The sequence below is a fragment of the Taurulus bubalis genome (assembly GCF_910589615.1).
Source record: "Taurulus bubalis genome assembly, chromosome: 19".
Lineage (NCBI taxonomy): Eukaryota > Metazoa > Chordata > Actinopteri > Perciformes > Cottidae > Taurulus > Taurulus bubalis.
The window spans coordinates 21,019,937-21,027,599 of NC_136607.1; the positions used below are offsets into that span (position 1 = coordinate 21,019,937).

A 7,663-nucleotide genomic window follows, 5' to 3' on the forward strand; every position below is an offset into this window, starting at 1 on the left:
CTCGCTTTACTTACTGATCTCGGCCTCACGGGACCAGAGACCGAGTTAATTGTGTGTGGGGTGTGTGTGTGTGTGTGTGTGTGTGTGTGTGTGTGGCCAGTGCACATATTTGGCGTATATACAGTACGTCTCTGTCTCAATAAGCCATATTTACGCCTGTAAACGGCTCATGCTGTTGATGGAGCAGCTGCTACGTTAGCGTAGTGTAGCGGCTGCTACGTTAGCGTAGCGTAGCGCCGATCAAACCAGACTCCATTCAGAAAGCGAGCGTTTTAAAAGTCGTCGTCTTGTTGACAGAATTCTAAAACACGACTTCAGACTTTTTACAAATCTGCATCATTATGAAGTTATTTCAGCTTTCATCTGTTTATTGAGATTAAAGCACAGCTGAAGGGTTTTATTTTGGGTTCACACGCTGTGCTGAGCCTGTTAGTGAACACAGCCCTCGGGATGATGCCTTCAGGTTCCCGGGATATCTAGGACTCCCTCGACCTGACCAAAGCGGCGCTCGTGGTTACTGTAGCCGTGATTGAAGAAGCGTCGTCTACACGGAGGGACCAGCACCACCAGCTGCTTTTAGGGAAATGGCGGCTGACCTCATTTGAATGGCAAATCCTGCGGCTCTGGATAGCTGTCCAGCGCCAACGAGAGACTTCTGGATTGAAAATCCTAAAACCTCACAGCGTATTGGTCCACAGGCCAAAATGTGAAATGTATGGTGGAAAGATCTGGTTCTTTTGTGTTTGACTCAAAGGGCTTTATTTTGGTCCTTGAGCTCAACAAAAGCCTTCGTTGACTGTCATGACAACCGAGGTCAGGAAGAAGACTTTTACTTCAGAGAGCAACAATAAAATGTTTTCAAGTATCGAGGTGAGGCAAATATTGTTCACCATCAGAGAGTAAATATTGTTTTATCCCCCAGTATTCAGTAGATCATATGATCAGGACATCATGCATGTTTCTCTGATCTCTGAACATGTGACTTTGTTAACAACCAACCAGTACCAAAAACGTTAGCAGCACCGCTAACGGAGAACCAACCGGAGGAGGGCTAGTAACGTTAGCAGCACCCCTAACAGAGAACCAACAGGAGGAGAGCTAGTAATGTTAGCAGCACCGCTAACAGAGAACCAACAGGAGGAGAGCTAGTAACGTTAGCAGCACCGCTAACGGAGAACCAACAGGAGGAGAGCTAGTTGCATTAGCAGCACCGCTAACAGAGAACCAACAGGAGGAGCGCTAGTAACGTTAGCAGCACCGCTAACGGAGAACAAGCGGAGGTTCACTTCAGTTACTTGATGATGCGTTCAGGCTCTGCTCAGTGAAAATTCGTACTGGCTAAAGGTAAATGATAACGTTTTCATGATGCGTTCAGGTGTAATCTAGTAAAATGTAGTGTTGTGATAGACTAGAATAAACCCAGGTGTTTCACATATAAAATAGATGTTGGATGAATTATGGTGTTTAACGTGCTAACAGCCTCGCTGGAGTCCAGGGCTCGACGCACAGAATCGGGGTCAGGCAGGGCGGCCATTATGTAACGGCTTCTGGAGTCTAAATATAGCAGCAAGACCTTCAGCTCTTTAGTGAATATGAATATGGGTTCAACAATAACGGCTGCCTTCAGACTGCTTTCCCTCTCTGTGTCCTGCTGCTGGTTACAATGATCACCGTCTGTGATGAAGACTTCTCTATGGCCATGAAGGAGACTTCTCCATGAAGGAGACGTCTCTATGTCTATGGCCATGAAGGAGACTTCTCCATGAAGGAGACGTCTCTATGTCTATGGCCATGAAGGAGACTTCTCCATGAAGGAGACTTCTCCATGAAGGAGACTTCTCCATGAAGGAGACGTCTCTATGTCTATGGCCATGAAGGAGACTTCTCCATGAAGGAGACTTCTCCATGAAGGAGACTTCTCCATGAAGGAGACGTCTCCATGTCTATGGCCATGAAGGAGACTTCTCCATGAAGGAGACTTCTCCATGTCTATGGCCATGAAGGAGACGTCTCTATGTCTATGGCCATGAAGGAGACTTCTCCATGAAGGAGACGTCTCCATGTCTATGGCCATGAAGGAGACTTCTCCATGTCTATGGCCATGAAGGAGACTTCTCCATGTCTATGGCCATGAAGGAGACGTATTGGTAGCTGACGCAACAATACACTAATTTAAGGTAAGATAGATTCGCGTATTGGTGTCACTCCTCTTGTTTTCATTCTTCAGCCATCTCCTCCTTTTCCTCTCTCCCATCTCTTCTTCTTCCTCTTCTTCCTCTCCCATCTCTTCTTCCTCTTCTCCCTCTCCCATCTCTTCTTCCTCTTCTTCCTCTCCCATCTCTTCTTCCTCTTCTCCCTCTCCCATCTCTTCTTCTTCCTCTTCTTCCTCTCCCATCTCCTCTTCGTCCTCTCCCATCTGTCTTTTCTTTCTCCTTCGTCCTCCCCCATCTCCTTTATTTCTTCCTCTCCCTCCCCTCCCGATCTCTCCCTCTTTCCTTTCTCTCCCTCTCCATCTGTCAGACTTCTGGAATGGATGATGGAGAGTTGCGAGTTGCCTAGCAACTGCAGGGTTACCATGGCAACCCCGGCCAAAAAAGAAACCGCTGCATTTTGCTCGTCGGGGGGGAAATGAAAATTGATTAAAGCCGGAATAAAACAGGTGATGAGAGAGGGGGAGAGAGAGAGAGGGAAAGAGAGAGGACGGCGTTTTTAAATGTGGATTGGAAAGAGCCCCGGAGACCCAGATCTTGTTTTTACCCAGAATGCAGCATTCCTCCCGGAGGCTGGGGGGTGCGTCTGTCAACAGACCGTCCGCCTCCAGACCTCCGGCCGTCTGTCCTTCATCCACCCGTCATGATTCACGCTTCTCTGAGAGCGACTGGCCACCGGCTCAGTGATGTGTTTAAGTACACGACCAGCAGTATTCAAGTACACGACCAGCAGTGTTTAAGTACACGACCAGCAGTGTTCAAGTACACGACCAGCAGTGTTCAAGTACACGACCAGTAGTGTTCAAGTACACGACCAGTAGTGTTCAAGTACACGACCAGCAGTGTTCAAGTACACGACCAGCAGTGTTCAAGTACACGACCAGCAGTATTCAAGTACACGACCAGCAGTGTTCAAGTACACGACCAGCAGTATTCACGTACACGACCAGCAGTATTCAAGTACACGACCAGCAGTATTCACGTACACGACCAGCAGTATTCAAGTACACGACCAGCAGTATTCACGTACACGACCAGGAGTTTTTTAATACAGTAAGAAGATAAAATGATAGCCTTTAATCTTTAGAAATAATTACAATAATATAACTTGTCTTCACCATTCAGACACAAACTGCCCTACAAAATAAGAGTGACTTTTATTACTTAATCAAATCAACGGAATTTAAAAAACTAATGTTAATACTTAATGAGTCAGATATTTTGTAGTCGAATGATTTCTAAAAGAAAACCACAAAACTTTGTATTTACAAACGGGGAAGAAGTAATCAATATTTTATCAAAATGTTTCAGTAAAAGTACAATATGTACCTCTGACATGTAGTACAGTAAAAAGTACTATATGTACCTCTGACATGTAGTACAGTAAAAAGTACAACATGTACCTTAAAAGAGGGGCAATATGTGTTCAAGGCGAGACTCGTGTGACTCAACCATTTAATTCAAACATTGCGGCCGACACGTCGTTAAAGACTTAAGAAAACATATTAAACAAAAATAACACCTTCATTATTTGTTATGTATGTTTTTCATTCACTCAGATAACCCAACAGCATATCCCATAATAATGTAGAACGCATCACAGAACCGGTATTGGTGTGTTTGTTGGAGTTCAGCCATACGGATCAGGAAAGTCGGTTAAGATGTACAAAAATGTATCCCAAAAAAATGAAGACAACGTAAATATTGAATGAGCAACAAGTTGTTCTTCAAAAAGCTGCTGTTACCTAAACCCTCAAAGCTTCCACGCCTAGTCGCTGTGACGTCTCGTTGGTCTAGAAGGCTCGAGTTCAGCATTCTGGACGTCGCCATCTTGGTTTTTATGCAACCAATGAACAGGAAGTGACCATATCTGTGATATAAATAAAAACGATATATATAAACTCATGTTTGAGGGAATAGTAGTCATTTTCTCAGACTTCTATACAACCAGAGGAGTCACCCCCTTGTGGTCAGGAGAGAGAATGCAGCTTTAACACATGAAGCATAGACTTCTATACAACCAGAGGAGTCGCCCATGTTCACTTCCTGAAGTTCAAAGTTTCTCTGATTTGTGGTCACATGACGGTTACGATTATCACATCATAGTTTTACTCAGGAGCTCAGAGTTTAATGTTTTTTTTTTTGAGACTCAAAGAATAAAATGTTTTTGATGAAATATCAACATTTTAAGTTTTCTTATTTTTCTGACTGAAGCGTTTGTTACACATGATGTGTTCAAGGACCGCAGTAAAAATGATACTCTGGCTATAATGACGGTTTTTACAGCTTCTTGCTGCAATGAAGTGCAGTTTTGGCGATTAGCTGAAAGAAAACATGCTTTTGAATTCTTCAGTTCATCGTACGCTTGAACTCGTTCATTTCAGGTTGTTTCTTCTTCTATAAACCGTCTCGTGTTACAGTTCCTCCTCACGTGCTCTGAACATTCATAGTAATCCTAAATATTCCTGCACATGGCCGCGTGACTCGCTCCAAAGGTCTCGCCCTAAAATCTCCCACCGGCGTCTCCGCGTTGCTCCTGAACGCACCGCCTGGAGGCGTCCCATGATGCCGTGCAGCTGGTTCCAATGCTTGTTTAGCGTCTCCGCGGCGCTGCCTTAGCAAACAGAGCGTCGCCTCCAGGACGAAGCATCCGCTCCTCACAGCGCCTGACTTCCTGTGTGACCTCTGCTCTCTGGAGGTCAAACACCCGCTCATCCACACGCTCATGAGTGATGTCATGCATTCACGCTCTCGTTGTACTTGTGTATTTATATATAAAACGTGGCGGTGTCCACATGCAGCAGGGCGTAGTCGCGTCAGGTAAATATTTGAGTTTTTATTAATTATCATAGAAGGTTCTGTTCGTGATCAGCAGATCAAAACCTCGGTGAAAATGAACGTTTGATTCATATTCTGAGGAAAAGCATGTGAGAGCTCGTGCACGTGAGCTTGTGCACGTGAGCTCGTGCACGGCTTCAGATGTTCAACTGGTCATGAATCAGTTGCCAAAAAATGGAACCTGCAACAACTTTTTTTTTAGCATTAAAAAACCCAAAAGTAACGTCTTTATGTTTCGTGAAAGTTTTCTGTCATTTCTGATGAATCTGCAAATGAATAAAAGATAAATGTTCGTTGCAGGACTGTAAAGCTTTGAGTACACGTTCTACCTGGAAGCGTGTACTAGTACACCGTTAGAAACCGCTGCTTTGATGATGTCGTTTTTTTAATGGTGTATAAAGTTCAGAAGTATTATCATCTAAATGTACCTTAAGTATGAAAAGTTAAAGTATTATTTGCAGCTCTTTGTGGTTCTGGTTCTTCTTTACAGTACTTGGTAGGTTGAGTAGTACAGTACTGCATCATGCCAGTAAAAGTACATTATTTAGTGTTGTAGTACTATAAAGTAGCAGAAAATAGAAACACTCAATTTAAGTACAAGTACCCCAAACTTGTACTTCATTAAAGTAGCAGGTACTTTCCACCAGTCGCACATGCTGCGTTCAAGGACCGTTGGAAAGATGGTGATTGGACCATAATGCTGATAAAAGGTTCTGGGTTGCAGAGGTTAAAGACATCAGCTCTCTAACCACCGGCCCGACAGCAGCAGAATACTTCACATTGTTTGCTAATCCTGGCGCTGTAACACACACACACACACACACACACACACACACACACACACACACACCATAAAGGTCAGTTTATGTTTAATGCATCACAGTCCCGTCTCCCTTGAGTCTTTTAGTATAATTTTAGTATTTCTCCACAAATGAAACTATTTTGATTTCAGATCTTCTGCTCGTTTCAAACCAGAAAACTCTCAAACATTTAGTTTGAAAGTGACTTTAATGATTTATTAATTCTCAGCTGCGGATTATTTTCCCCGTGGATCGACTAAGTGATGAGGTAACGAGTAGTTTGGGCTCAGCTATGATGTCATCACTGTCTCATGAAACCAACAAATGTAAACAATATTCACTTTGAGTTCCTCTTACACGGCATGAACACGTTTCTGAAGAAGACTCACGTGTGTGTGTGTGTGTGTGTGTGTGTGTGTGTGTGTGTGTGTGTGTGTGTGTGTGTGTGTGTGTGTGTGTGTGTGTTCAGTGAGAGGCCATTTGTTGAATTACCCGCTCGTGTTGAAGTGTTCACAGATTAAAGTTAATCCTCGACTCGCTGATGTCAGAGCGGAGCTTCTCCCTCACACCTCCCGGCTGAGGCTGTCAGCGGCGCCCATTCTGCAAACAAGCGCGCCCCGTGTGTGTGTGTGTGTCTCTCTGTCTGTCTGTGTGTGTGTGTGTGTGTGTGAGAGAGAGAGAGTGTGTGCACATTTTTTTATTTGAGCGTCGGAGTGGAGGGGAAATGATGCATCACGTCTGGAGGAGCGATAACGGCGAGAGGGAAGAGGTGCAGGATGGATGATAGGGGGAGGAGGGGAGAAGAAGAGGAAGAGGAGGGTGAGGAAGAGGAGGAGGAGCCTCTTAAGGTCTGAAACTCCTTCCACACTTAAAAAGTAGAGTCGTCATTTCTAGAGCGTTTTATTTGACGGCGGGTCGTCGTTCTACAGAGTTCTGACGGTTCTCTTGTGTTACAGAGAGTTCTCCTCGTGGGAGAACCAGAACTTCAGAACCTCTATTGCAGAACCCTGCAACAGAACATGAACAGAACGTCGTCCTCCAGCTCTCTGGACTTCTGACTGAATGAAAACAAAACATCACGTTTGATATTTTACTCGTCCAACGTTCAGACGGGACGTTTCTGCTCTTTGTCTGACGGTTCACACCCACTCCTCCTCTTCTCCTCGTCTTCCTCGTCCTTGTCCTCTTTGTCCTCATCATCATCATTCTCCTCCTCCTCCTCCTCCTCACAATAAGATCTCCGACTGAATCGTTGTTGGGTTTGTTCCCTGAAGTCCATGTGAAGAAACGATGTTTGGATTTGTTGTTCATCCTGAAAACTTTAAAGTAATGCGTTCTCTAATGCATTATGATTGTTTCATCATGCTAACGATGCTAAGCTACTTCCTGCACAGAGGCGTCACATTAAAAGCTTTACTGGGACGTTTCCCCGTCCCACTCACACGCTGTACTTGTACACAGTGTGTGTATTTGTGCACATTTTGTGTACTTGATACCAGTTGTTCATGTGCAGGAATTTAGTTTAGTTCTTTTTTTCCCATTTCACAAAATGAGACGAAGCTTCAGACTCTTCATTTATATTCATATTTAATTTGGGAACTGAAAGCAAAAAGGTTTCTTCTGAACGTTTGAATGATGACACTGACCTCCTTTAAATAATTAATTATTTAATTAATTGGGGACACGTCTACCTCCCCCTAAACCCAGCGCTCCGTCTTCCAGGATCTCGTTAGACGTCTATTTCTGCTAACGCTAATGCTGCTAACGGCTCAGCTCGTTAGCGCCCGTCCTCTGGACGTCTTTAGGTCTGACCGC

The 7,663-nt window shown here is 44.3% G+C and overlaps 1 protein-coding gene across 1 annotated transcript in view; it reads left to right on the forward strand.

Annotated features, from left to right (window-relative positions):
- Positions 1-7,663, forward strand: part of grk3 (G protein-coupled receptor kinase 3) — a gene marked incomplete at both ends in the record, with an annotated part of 34,608 nt that overhangs the window by 7,958 nt on the left and 18,987 nt on the right. The gene's annotated exons all lie outside the window — the stretch shown is intronic.